Here is a 13734-nt window from a genome sequence, read left to right as displayed (position 1 = left end):
TCACCTCTGCTTTACTAAATAGACCTAATTACTGCATTTGTCTGTCATTTGAGCAACAAATGATTCCATTGAGGTCATCCAAGGAAAGCCAGATTTCTTAGCTACCATCTCATGAGAACTCTGCTAATTTTATCCTGCAAAGGAAGAAAGCATGTGAAATTTTGCAGGGAGATTCTATTACAATCTGTGTTTCCTGGTAGAGAGTGGGTTGTAGGCACTCGTAGCAAGGACATCAGCAAGTTGGGAAGGCATAGTAAATGTTATCATCTCACTGTCCACTTTGTGCTTAAAATATCGCACGGGTTATTCGTAATGGATGCAATTTACTCACATAGATAGGACCCGTCCAGGTCTAAGCACAAGGTCCTGCAGAATAAAACAAACACTCTCCCCTATCCCACATATACAAAACAAACAAATCAAACCATAGTTTACTCGTTTTTCTTGGTTTTTGCAATTTGAAATTTTGTCAAAATTCCAAAAAGGTTGACCACTTCTGTAGTCGATGAAAACACAAACACGTGCATAAAGCACTATTTTTTTTTAATTTCCCCCAACTTCCATAATTTGTAATTATGAGTAGTCTCAGAGTGTTTTGTAAACTGCCGGTCCAGCCCACTCAGAACATCCCACCTACTGCCGTTTTTTCACCATATTACACACCATTTTCCCATTCCCCATTTCAGGGCACTGCTAAAGCATTATAATTTCTCAAGCTTGTAGAGGTAGGATCATATGCAGCTTCATCCCTCCTGAGCTGTTTCGGATATGATTATGTGAGTTCTTCCATTAGAAGGTCACAGATGCAAATCTTCTCTCAAACAGGGTGAATGCATTGCTTCCCCATTGGACAATGGATCCACAGTCTCCAGAAGATTTCCAAACCCAAGATATTCAGCAAGAATAGCTATTTTGCAGAAAGTAGCACTTTTAGGCCCAGTCCTGTAGGTGCTCAGCTCATGGGACTCCTAGTCTCCCATTGAAGTCAACTACAGTTGCATACCTGGAGCACTTGCAAGAACAATTTTTTTTCTTTTATGATGTTGAAGGATGTTGTTTCGATCTTTTGTTGTTTTCTTCTTTAAGGCTATAGAACAAGATCCCCATTCTGTTCATTTGATTTGAATACAAGCAAAGCTGAGCTCATGCTGTGTTTATTGCCATAAGTGAATGTTTTGGAGTATTTGATTTGCTATATTACAGATTGTTTGAGTTCTGGACTGAGCCCCAGATGACTCATAAAACTCAGAGATTTTGTAGCAAGCACATTATGCTGACTCACGCTCCTCCTTACCCGTAGTCCTAGACCTGTAGTTTTCAAAGTTTTTGAGCCCAAACCAGACAAATCATAAAGTTTTGGCTCAATACTTGCATTCGTTCAAACGAAAGATAATTTGAACTCACAATCCAAAAATGGAAATAAGGTTTGCACAAAACCCTTCCAACCAAACCCGTTTTCCAGAGTTCTCGTCCCAACTCTGTTAGAACATGTTTAATCCCCAAAGGGCTTGGAAAATTTCATCCCATAAGAGAGAATTCTGTGGAGCCCCTGTTGATGTTAATAGGAATAGTGTGCATGAACCAAAGGCAGCATGGAGCCCATAAAATACATTAATTCTGCTATTTTTATGTGATCTAATAATAGTACCTAACTCTTACGTAGTGCTTTTCATCAGTAGATCTCATAGGACATCACTGATATACTAATCAAGGTAGACTGGAACCCTAACAACTTAAATCCTCCAAGGAGGATGTTGATAGGTTGGAAAGGGTTCAGAGAAGAGCCACAAGAATGATTAAAGTATTAGAAAATGTGCATTATAGTGATAGACCAAGGTGCTCAATCCTTTTAGTTTAACATAGAGAAGGTTATGGGGTAACTTAAAAGAAAGACAGAAAATGGTCTAACACAATCCAATAGCTGGAAATTGAAGCTAGACAAATTCAGACTGGAAAGAAGGCGTACATTTTTAATGTTGAGAGTGATTAACCATTGGAACAATTTACCAGGATCGTGGTTGATTCTCTATCGCTGACAATTTTAGAATCAAGATTGGATGTTCTAAAAGATTTGCTGTAGGAATGATTTTGGGAGAGTTTTCTGGCCTGTGTTATACAGTAGGACAGACTAGATGATCATAATGGTTCCTGGTGGCCTTAGAATCTATTAATGTATGAAATGCTGATAACTGTAGATATTCTTTTAGGAGCTGTCAATTGTTTGTTACCCACAATCCATTTGTACAGAGGATCCAACATACACTTTAATGTTTTACTCATATAGCACCTTTTCTCTGTGCATTTCAAAGTGTTTTTTGAACATTCATTGATTCCTCACAATATCCTTGTATTGTATTCACCGCTCCAGGCCAATGGGGGCTGCGGGAAGTGGTGTGGGACAAGGGATTTGCTGGCCGCCTCTTTCCGCAGCCCCCATTGGCCTGGAGTGGCGAACCCCGGCCAGTGGGAGCCGTGATCGGCTGAACCTGTGGACCTGGCAGGTAAACAAACCAGCCCGGCCCTCCAGAGGCTTTCCCTGAACAAGCGGCGGCCCCAGTTTGAGAACCACTGCTTTGAACTATACCCCTTTTACATCTGGAAAAACTGAGTCACAGACAGGTTAAGTGGCTTGCTCAAGATCACAAGCAGCATCAGGAATAGAACCCAGGAGTTCTGACTTTCACTCAGCTGCTCTGATCTCTGGATGACTCTCCCTTCCTCTGCAGTTACTGTGAATTTTTTTTGGGCCAGATTCTGCCACTCTTACTCACCTTGACTAGCACATTACCCTGTGAGTAATCTCATTGATTACTATCAGAGTAACATGCTATGTAACTCAAGTTAACTCTTTTTCACTAGCAGACAAGCTAATTTCTTCCTTTGGGAAGAATTCAGTTTGCACTTGTATTCTTTTCCAGCCCATACAGTCCACTCTGCTTCCCAACTCTATGCTGTACAGGTCACTGCCATTTCCTATGAACTTGAATGGAGATTTTCCTGGGAAAACTAGCTTTCCTGTCAGATTTCCAACTGTTGATTTTCCCTGAGGAAAGTCATATTATCCTTCAGCATTGTATCAGCAGATGTATGAAAAAGCTGATTGGTCTCAAGAAATTTCCAAACCAAATGGCTTCCTGTATTCTCTGTGCTGGGTATGATATGAAACAAAACCCAGACTATTTGTCTTTTACAAGTGAAAGGTCCAGTGTGAAATCAGGCATTGACCTCCACAACCCTGGAAAACAATTGCGATTTGGTGACTTGACCTTATATAGTCTATTGGGGATAGTGGCCAAATTTAGAACAGGTCTGAGACCAAACTCAATTTTAACCATTTTGTAGGGAGTGTGTCAGGGGCAGTATGGAATTTGGCACAGTGTGTGGGACAGAAACTGATTTCATTTACCTTGGTGTAAATCCAAAGTAGTTCCACTTAACCCAACAGCATTATAAAAAACTTGAAAATTTGGTACACTGGGAAAACCGCCTATCATGCTGACCAATACTATCACATTGTTTCCTTGTTACCCTCTGTTTGTATCCATCTATTGTCTATTTTCCTTTGTTAGATGGTAAGCTCTTTCAGGGCAGAGACTTTCTCTTTGTTCGGTGTTTGTGCAGCTCTAGACTCTATGATAGTAATAATATACTTCTGGCTCTATACTGATATACTGGTGAGATCAGTGTCCTGTATTCTTAATAGAGAAAGCGTTCATATAATGGATGCTAAAAAGGGAAAACAAGAACCCATCAGAGTTTTGGTTTCCAGGCTTCAATCAACCATAGAGGGAAAAAAACCTAGTTAACTGGGCTAACTGGTAACACTTTTAGATATGTGTTCACCTGCTTAAACCCCAGGAATATTGATGGGAGTTAGTACTGTACATATTTTAAAACTGCAGATTATGCATGTTATGTATAATACAGTATTCTACAGTAATGATACAAAACTATAGTTTTCATTAGTATTACCACAGTGTTTTGGCACATTACTGAAGAATATTTTAAGGTTTTGGGTGCTTTTAAATAAGGCTATTTGGGCACATTTATAGATGCAATAAACAAGGCATCAATCTGGACCTTTCTCAGATGTATCCATGGCTTTTATTATCTTAAAGTCCCCAGTTCGGCAAGGTACGTAAGCCCATGCGTAACTTTAAGCACATGAACAGTCCATTAAAGTCAATGGAACAACTCACATGCTTAAAGTTAGGCACCCACTTAAGCACCGTGCTGAACTGCGGACTAAATGAAGCTTTTCCCTTTTAATTGGCTTAAATTATAATAAAGACCCTCGGTCATGTATCTAGCACTTTTCCTATTCCTATGTAGATCTCAAAGTGCTTCATAAAGGTGGGTAAATACCTTTTCTTCCTATTTTACAGATGTGTAAACTGAGGCACAGAGCCTTTAAATGCTGTGGCTAAGACCACGGAGTAAGGTAGAGGCAGGAATAGAACTCTGCCAACTGTCACTCATTTTCTGATGGTTTAGTCTAATACAGCAGGAAAAAGCTTTAAGAATCCAGGAAGTGATTGTTCACTGAATGCTTATAACATATTCACTGTACTGTACCTAGTGACCGGGTGTCAGATTTTAGATCTTGAGTAAGAGGGAATAAATAGGAAGGTAAAAGCCCTGCTTTCTTTTGCATTTCATTTGTGATTAATTTAGTGTACACAAATCTCTCTGCTTCAAAGCCCTTTACTATTTATGCATCTGCTGGTTTTCCAGTGAGAACGATACCCTGCTTTCAGTTCTGCATTTTTTTTTCCCCTTATAAAGGCATTTCTCCTTTTCAGCAGAGAAACCACTGGTGATTGGAGTGTCTGTGACCTTTGGACTGCCAAACTCCCACTAACTAAATAAAAGCAGCCCAAGAGGGAGAGAGTTAGCATAAATCACCTCCCCTGACAGAGACCACCTGGTTTACACTCACTGCATGGAGGTACCAAGTCTGTCTGAAGCTGCTGACTTTGCACTCTTGTGCGTTTTATGGACACCGGTGGGAGATACATTGTGTTTACACAAGGAATGGAAAGTTCAGTTTTACTGAATGTAACTGACTTCCTCAGCTTGCTGGGTACAATTCTTCCATGAGCTAAATAAGGAGAATGGGGAGGTTGCTTGTGCCTTTAATATTCATTCAAAATCATGGTGAATTGATGGTGAACTTGCTCAAATGTGATGTGCAACAAGCACTTGTGAACCTTCTGGTTCTTTCTCCTCTCACTGAAATGGTTCCTGCTGAGATTGCCATTGGCCATTTGGTTAAGAACAGTTTAATATCCATTAGGGAACTACTCAGTCTGCAAGGGCTATTCCATCTCTAACAACCATGATCCCAAGAAGTCTTTATTTATCAGGTGTTAATGGGCCTCATTTAGTAGCATGCTTAATGACAGAAGTGCAGTGCTGTGAGCTTCAAGCTCTACCCCAGAACTTTGCCATAACCCCAGTGAAGGTATTGAAGGGTAATCTACAAGAGATGGCACAACACTGTCAGAACTCAGGTTCTCCAGATGCTACACTGAAGCAGGTTTTGTGATGGTGTGAATTAAAGATCTCATAGCTTGACTTAGAAAGAGTAGGGTATAATGCTGGTGTCCCTCTCAGTGAAAGGCTAATGTCTTGTTTTTTCCTAGATTCATGAACAGCTCCCATTAGCACCAAGATGTGGTGAAAACATGGACAACGCATTGTCACTACCACTGTCTTGCTGTCTTATACTATTGGGAAGGCTATTTTTGCATTCTTCCCAGACGTAACTGCAATGATAATAATAAATAATAATAATAATATGAATTCTAAAGCTGAACACGCTCTAGAAGCCTTAAAAACAGTTTTAAAAAAATAACAAAAATTATAACAAAAAATGACACTTACAGACAGTAGCAACTAATGTAAATTTAAGAAGGGCTGGGATACAAAGAAAAAGCAGGGAAATGAGCTGGAATAAAAGGATAAATGCCTAAGGCATACAGCAATCATTTCAACAACACGTTTAAGGGGGTGGGGAATGGTTTTAGGTGACGTTGCCTCAAGAGGGCGGGGGAAGAATTTCCCAACTTTTTTCCTATTTTTTTTGTAATTTGAAAACATTAACCATAGCTGGCATAAAAATAGCAAGAAAATGTTATAAATTTTTTCCATAATTATTGTTTTTTCTGAATTTAGATAATATTTCAACAAGCTTCAGCTTTAGGTGTTTTTTGAAAGTGGGGTCAGAGTGACTGAGATGGATTTCTGGAGACGATTAACGTTTCACAACATAGAGATTGCCACAGCAAAGGCACAACCAAAGGTCAGCCCAGGGTACTATGGTGGGAACCCTGAAGGCAGATGGTGCATGAACACCTGAACCCATGAAGACAAGGCTCACAAAGGAGGTGTTTAATGCATCCAGGGTCCTGCACTGTTACAAACTTTAAAAATCAACAGTGCTATCTTACAATCAATCCAGCATTTTGCAGGAAACCACTGTAAGGAAAAACACAGGCTGGGAACAATGACCCTGAATCAAAGCTTATTGAAATCAATGGAAAAACTTTTATTGACCTCAGTGGGCTTTGATGAAAGTTTCTCCAATATGATGAAAGTTTCTCCAATAAGTGAGCAAATGGGCTGTCACCATAGATGCCAACACCTGAACTTTTCTTGCCAGCGTTATCAATGATCATCTTCAAACAACAGCTCAGACTCTTCACAGCAATCACTTGAAATTACTAGTCACCACTAAGGAGATGAGTGAGTCTGGAAAGAATCCAACTGGATGAGTTCCTCACGGTATCTTTAGTTGAGAATAAATAGCATGTTTTGGAGTAGCAATGATCTCCAGTGGCTATGGAAAATCAAGAGACTTGGGACTAGAGTCACAAAAGGACTTAGGTGCCTAGCTGCCATTTTGGGTATCTAAATCCCAGAATCAGGCCCCGCTGTTCATCTGTCCCCTAATACCGTAGGTACCTAAACTTGCTTGGTGCATACATTTTGGCAGTAAAAGTCCCCTAGCTGCCTATGCTTCTGCCTGTTCATATGTGCACTGTAGCCCCAGATGCCTACATTCCAGGGTGATAGGTGAACAAGGAGAAGACAAGGGTTCCTCTGTCTAACTCACCTGAGCTGCCCAATCTGGTGACCCTGCTCAGAGTTCACCTACTGGATCAGGCCCCTTCTTCATAAAGAATGAAAGAATCATTGGGTGAGAGAGAGCCTGAGAATGTCTGTATAGTCTGGTGTCTAGCGCACTCACTGTGGAGGTGGGAAACCCGGATCCAGTCTCCCTCCTCCAATGACTTTTGTTTTATTATTTATTCACAGGGGAACAGCTTCAGCAGGAGACATTGAGAGAGCCCCACAGCAGAATATCCCATGGCTTAGTGGCTGGGGCACTCACCTGAGAGGTGGCAAAGCCCTATTCAAATTCTCTCTCCTTCCTAGACAGAGGAGGGACTTGGTCCCCCACATCCCAGGTGAGTACTCTAACTGCTGAGCTAATAATTATGAAAAAGGTTGGCATCCTTTCCCTATCTCCTTTTCGCCCTGCTTCTTGCAAAAAAGGACATAGGAATCTAATGCCAAGGGGGTTTGCAGCTGAGAATCCCAAGCAAAGGAGGCACCTCCATGCAGCCTGGATTTAGAGACCAAACTCCTAGGGCTTAGGACGCACCCCTGGCCTTGGTTAGTTTAGGCAGGAAGTCACCTAGCATGCTGGCACCTGTGAATCCCATTCTGAAATACCTGTCTGTCCCTTTCCATTCATGAGACAGGGAGTTGAGGCACTTAACTCAGGCTCTGTGAATCCAAGGGATGTTCCAGGCACCTACAAGTTAGGTGGGGGGAAGCTGAGCATGGCTGGGCCTAAGTTTCTTGGTGAGTTTTATTTTTAGCTTTGTCACTGACCTGCTGCATTGCCTTGGGCAAGAGGCTGCCCTTCTCTGTGTCTAGACTGCGAGCTCTTTGGGGGCATGGATTGTTTAACCATGTGCGTGTGCAATGCCTGATTTTGGTTCAGGCCTCTATGTGCTACTGAAATGCTAATAATAATTGGCGTCAGCCCTGTCTCTTTCGTGCAGAACTTATAATCCTTAAAGATCTGACCCTGTCCAACAGCTGTTATTTTGCCACTGGTTGTTACCGTGATTGGCAGGGTAGGTCATATATGCCTCAACAGCAGTCAGGAGGCCAAGTTCTCTGTGCCTCAGTTTCCTGCTGGGATAATGATACTGACCTCCTTTGTAAGGTGCTTTGAGATCCATGGATGAAAAGCACTCTGAGAGCTAGGTATTATTAGGATTCTGAAGTGCTTGAAATCTAGCAAAGCAGCTTGCTCTAACGAGATCTCCAATGGATTTTTGCAGATGGAAGAGGTTTGAATAATTTTGATAAGCTCTAGATAAGCATCTGAACTTTTGGATGTCTCTCTCAGCTGAATCTAAACTTCAAACTTTAAGAGACTTGCTTGTTGTTCCTGCAGGCAGTAAAAGCAAATAAAGAGTTGCTCTGAAAGCACTAGAATGAGCTATCTGTGCACCGCTACCCTCTACTGGAGAGAATCAGAACTGCTCCACTGTGTGCCATAGGCCCCCCACGGCTAATTAATAACAAGTCTCCTTTAGCTAGAGTGGCAAGGGCCTGTGTTTTCTGGAGCAAGAGTATCAAAATTCTGTCCCTACTGTCCAGTGCAGTGCCAATTGTCGATGGTGTGCAGCACAATGGTAGCCAGGAAGTCCTGGGTGGCCATGGATTTGTTCCAAAGCTTTCTTGATCACTAGTGTGCCAAGAAAATGAATACAAATAAAAGCAAACATGCAATGGTTGCTTTGGTTTCCAGATCTAAAATAATTTTGTCAGGGCTAAATGTGCAAATCGAGCAAGAGGAGTTTTCATGTTCCACCACCACCATTAGGCCAGATTGTTCTTTTTTTTTTCCTGGAGCCCCTTCAGCTGTGGGATACCAGTGAGCGTGCCAGAAAGAGAAAATTCTTCAGTGACGTAAATACAGTAATGACACTTGTTAGCGGTATGTGCTTTCTTTGCCAGTGGAGGAGAAAGAAAATCAGATTTTATTCAGCACAGTGTTTCCATATTCCCTCACATAAAAAAATCCCCAAACAAACCCCAAACCTTTCCATATAGTTTACTAATCCATGAACTTAATTTAGTAGCTTTGCATGTTCTTTGATAAGGATTTGGTTCATTAAAGTTTACAGAGTTACATTTAATTGACAGGCTGCCCTGAGTTGTTAGAACCAAGATCTCTCCGTAAAGTTCTAGACAGCCAGGACATTAATTGCATTATTTTCTTTGCAGATAAAACTTATGTGGTGGAGCCAGCATTGTCAGATAAAAAATAGATAAGATCGAACCTTGTCTTTAAATTGCCGATCTCCTGGTCTGAGAAAATATGGGGCTCAGATTACATTGTAGGTTTTAATGGGTTTCAGAGATTTTGCCTCAGCATAATGGTAAAAAGTGTAGATCCACCAAGATCCTGGAAGGAGCAGATGCACTGTATTTGTGTGATAGTCAACAGTTTCAGATAAGGGGAAGAGGGTATTCTGGTCTATTTGCTGCTGTGCTCAAGTTTTCCACATAAAAGCTGCTCTCTCTGCTTCAGGAAAAGGACTGTAGTCTCTTTAGTAAACATGAAAGTTGGCCCTTATGCCCGGCCTAATTCTCCATGCAGTCTATGATCCAAAACATTCTTCCAAGGGAAAAAAGGGGGGATGGGGCAGGAAAGATTGAGTAAGGGAGTAAAGATGCACTCTGGAAAAACACAGCTGTAGTTATAGGAGAGGAATTAATCTTAAGAAACCTTCTGTAGCAATTTCATCCATCAACCATGACACTGGTACCATTATTAGAGAAGATGGAAAATTAAATTGCAAAATTATCTGTTCTGTTTCATTGACTTCCCTCCCCCCTCCCTTTTCATTCCAGGCACCATTTGCTGCAATACCAGTCGCAGTTGGCAGTTTGTTATTAAAAGCACCTGGCCATTAAAGGAAGTCAGATCACAGGGCATGTTCTTTAGCTGTGCTGGTCTGAAAATCATAGGCCAAGTTACTGCACTGAAGGATAAAAGCTCACACAGATCCTGATTCAGCAAAGACAAGGAACTGAGACGTGCTAAGATTCCCCTGGAATGTTCCATCGGGAGGAGAGGGGTTGCTTCTCTGCAGAATGGACAAGAGGCTTTGCCCAGCCTAAGCTCATTGGTAAGCACCTGAGCCCTGTGGGTATGTACCTGGCATGCTAAGTGTGCTGTTGCTGCCCATGCTGTCACGATTACATGACTAGTTCTCATCATGCTAGCATGTGTATGCCAGCTGGGAATCACAGCCCTAGCTCATCATGTAGATGTAGCCTCAGAATCATGTTGAATTGCCCCCTGCTACTGGATACTCTTATAGCATCCAGTCCTGACACGTGTGGACTTGGCAACTGTAATCCACGCTTGCATCACCTTCAGGCTTCAGTACCGCAACCGTGCTATACTTAAGAATCCTTAAAGAAGTTTGAGCTGGTATAACATGCTGCAGCCTCCCAACTAAACAGCACTGGTTGATACAAAGACATCACCCTGGTGCTCTGGTTTCTACACTGCCTTCCCATAGGATACCAAGTTAGGTTCATGCTACTAGTCTTGATCTTCAAAGCCTTATTGAGATGAATGCCCATCTACCTCAGAGACCGCCTGATCAGAACCCACCGTGATGTTCACCGGAGACAATGAACCCTCAACAGCAAGGTTTAGACATTTAGGAACCGGGGATAGAGTTTTCCTGGCAGAGTGCCCCCCCACAGGGGTTGAGCAAGACCACAGACCTAAGGAAACCCACATCTTTGATTTGGCTCTTCCACAATAATGGACACATGACTGTACTAAAACCAAGCAAACATCCTGCCCCTCCTGCAGCTAACTAGACCTCCAGGATCAGGGGGTAGCTGTGTAAGTCAGTATCCACAAAAACAACGAGGAGTCCTGTGGCACCTTAAAGACTAACAGATTTATTTGGGCATAAGTTTTTGTGGGTAAAAAACCCACTTCTCAGATGCACCTCCAGGAGTTAGAAGGAAGGGGGGAGACATTAATCCTCATTTTGTCTCTTTTTCTCCATTCCATGGTGCCCAGATACCATAGTGATGGTGCAGTATGAAAACCTATGTTGGCTAGAATGGAATCAAAGGAAAGAAACTCAATAGCAGCATAAACATGAGGGAAAATAACTATCAGTAGCTGACTGTGGTGTCAGTTATCTGTCCTGGCCCCTTTACACTTCTTCAATAACATAGAGGGGCAGAAGCAGTCCCCTCCAGTAACAAATCTAGGTTGTGTGTTATAACTAGGATAAAAAAAGAATTAGATAAGTTCATGGAGGATAGGTTGATCAATGGCTATTAGCCAAGATGGTCACGGACGCAACCCAACGCTCCAAGTGTTTCTAAACCTCTGACTTCCAGAAGCTGGGACTGGATGACAGGGGATGGATCACTCAATAATTGCCCTGTTCTGTTCATTCCTTCAGAAGTATCAGGCACGGGGCACTGTCAGAAGACAGGATGCTGGGGTAGACAGACCATTGGTGGGAACCAGTATGGCCGTTCTTATGTTCTTATAAACTACCTCCTCTTGCCCCTCTGATATGGAGTGTGCCAAGATTGCAGCCAGGTGAGAGAGGAATAGTTAGAGGGCCAATGAGTTCTGGCTGCTGCAATGGCCCTTGTTGCCACAGAACAAAAGTAAGAGCAGATTCAGGGCTGCTCTGATTGACATTGAGGCTAGAACTGATCCTTGAGCAGACCCAGAATACAGGTCCAAAGGTGAGATAAGACCTTCTCACCCCATTCCTGGGCTGAGCACAGGCCAGTCAGAATGGGCAATCAGCCTCAGTATTAATTATTAATTTATAATAGATTTATGTTGTTTTCTTTAAGTGAGTCTGGTTTATGAATAAGTATGGGGCTTTTTTTCTGCATACAGGCATGGTTTGCAAATTTTCATGTGTCAACATAAAAACCACCGCAATAAAAGAATTACTAATGTCTTTTCGTTTTTTGCTGGAAATATTGTTCGTAGACTTTCCGTTGTTTGACATTTCCAGATTTGTCTGTGCTTGGAGGTTTTGCAAAAGATTTTCATTCATAAGTGATTAGCAGAAGCCTGTCAGCGTTCAGACACAAATTCCCTGTTTACTAGTTATGCAATCCTTTTTTTCTTCAGCATAAACATAGCTGATCACTTTATATCCTCTGTATATTGTTTCTTAATATGAATGAAGTGAAGCAGGCTAACCAGTAGTCATTCAGAGTATTGCCTAACATAAACTTACAACGGGCTCTGAAGTGTTTAGCTATGCAAACTGTGAAAATGACTGTAACTATGTAATGAGAACACAGCCATATTGTTAACACTTAGCATTGAATATGTTTAAAAAATTAGGAAGAGGGTATCTTTGTTGCATGGAAATTTGGTCTGTTTACTTTGCTTTAAAGAAAAGTCAAATCACACTGGACAAATGTTAAATCTGCTGCTACATCATCCAAGAGAAAGAAAACCTGTATGACTGCATTTAAAAGCTAGGGTAGATACTTGTGTTCAAATGAGCAGAATAGAAAGAAATATTGTACCATTTTTGCCAAAAATATAGTGACTAACATTTGTTTTTTATTCTCCTTTTCTTAAATCACTTCAATAAACCACTCAAAAGTTTCAGTTTATCCAGCGACAATTAGTTTATTGTGTTTCTGAAGTGGATTTAGATTGGAGTGATAAAATTACAGGCCAAAATTACAACCATAATGGAAAATACTGGTTCACGTTCGGCTTTCCATAGCTGAAAGATTAGTAGCCATTACCAATAAGCAGGAAGAAGAAAAGATAATAGAATATGTGTTTATCACTCAAGCTAGATTCCAGAACATGCCACAATAAATTTGTATAAGGTAGACTGGAATATTTTTGTTTCTTTTCATTAATGGGGGGGAAATAGATTTGTTCTCCAATTTGACAGATTGTGCAAGGGTAACTATAGGTCACAAAGTGGATTAGCATAATCTTGCATGAAAATTTCAGATCTTTAAAAACTTTAAATCAAATATATTTATTTTAATTCAGATTCAGCTGATTATATCCCAGTCCTACTTTCATGTTCCTCTGTTTCATTAGCAATAGCTCATGATTATAGCTAGTTGGAAGGTTCCTTCGGTGTTTTTCAATGGACATGTGCTTTCTGCAAAATCAAAATTTTTGGGAATGACAGTTTTGCTGACATTTTCAAATCAAAACAAAACATTTTGTTCCAGGTTGGTTTGACGTTAATCTCTGAACCCTCCTGAGCTGCTGCACTGATGGTTCATGACAGCTATAGTTTGGGCTTCTTTCCTATGGGCTGGGCTTTCCACCTGGACTACATCTCCCATGATTCACTGCAGGCAGGAGACTCCCATGATGTATTGCAGCAGCTCAGGTGGACACAGAGGTTCATGTCCACATGGAATGAAATGCTTCCACATTTCCGAATCAACATTTGCTGGAATTTTTCATTCGTGAAAAGTGTTGATATTTTGACTTTTTGTCCTGATTTGTCCAAATGTCAAAGTATTGGAATCACCCATGGGACTGAAGTTCTGTTATTTTGATCAGAGCTGATTAAAAACTTTTTGGCCTAATCATATAGCTATAAAACATTCCTCAGATATTTCTGGGTTAGAATTCTCCCCCATGTAATA

The 13734-nt window shown here is 41.2% G+C and overlaps 1 long non-coding RNA gene across 1 annotated transcript in view; it reads left to right on the top strand.

Annotated features, from left to right (window-relative positions):
* The window catches only part of LOC115660543, a 32608-nt gene extending 22332 nt beyond the window's left edge, over nt 1–10276 (top strand). The window contains exons 3-4 of the long non-coding RNA XR_004002836.1: nt 7321–7472; nt 9943–10276. This is a non-coding gene — a long non-coding RNA (uncharacterized LOC115660543). The remainder of the gene's footprint in view (nt 1–7320; nt 7473–9942) is intronic.
* The last annotated feature ends 3458 nt before the right edge of the window (nt 10277–13734 follow it).

Source organism: Gopherus evgoodei, chromosome 12, assembly GCF_007399415.2.
Source record: "Gopherus evgoodei ecotype Sinaloan lineage chromosome 12, rGopEvg1_v1.p, whole genome shotgun sequence".
Taxonomy (NCBI): domain Eukaryota; kingdom Metazoa; phylum Chordata; order Testudines; family Testudinidae; genus Gopherus; species Gopherus evgoodei.
This window is presented reverse-complemented; position numbering and strand designations above follow the sequence as displayed.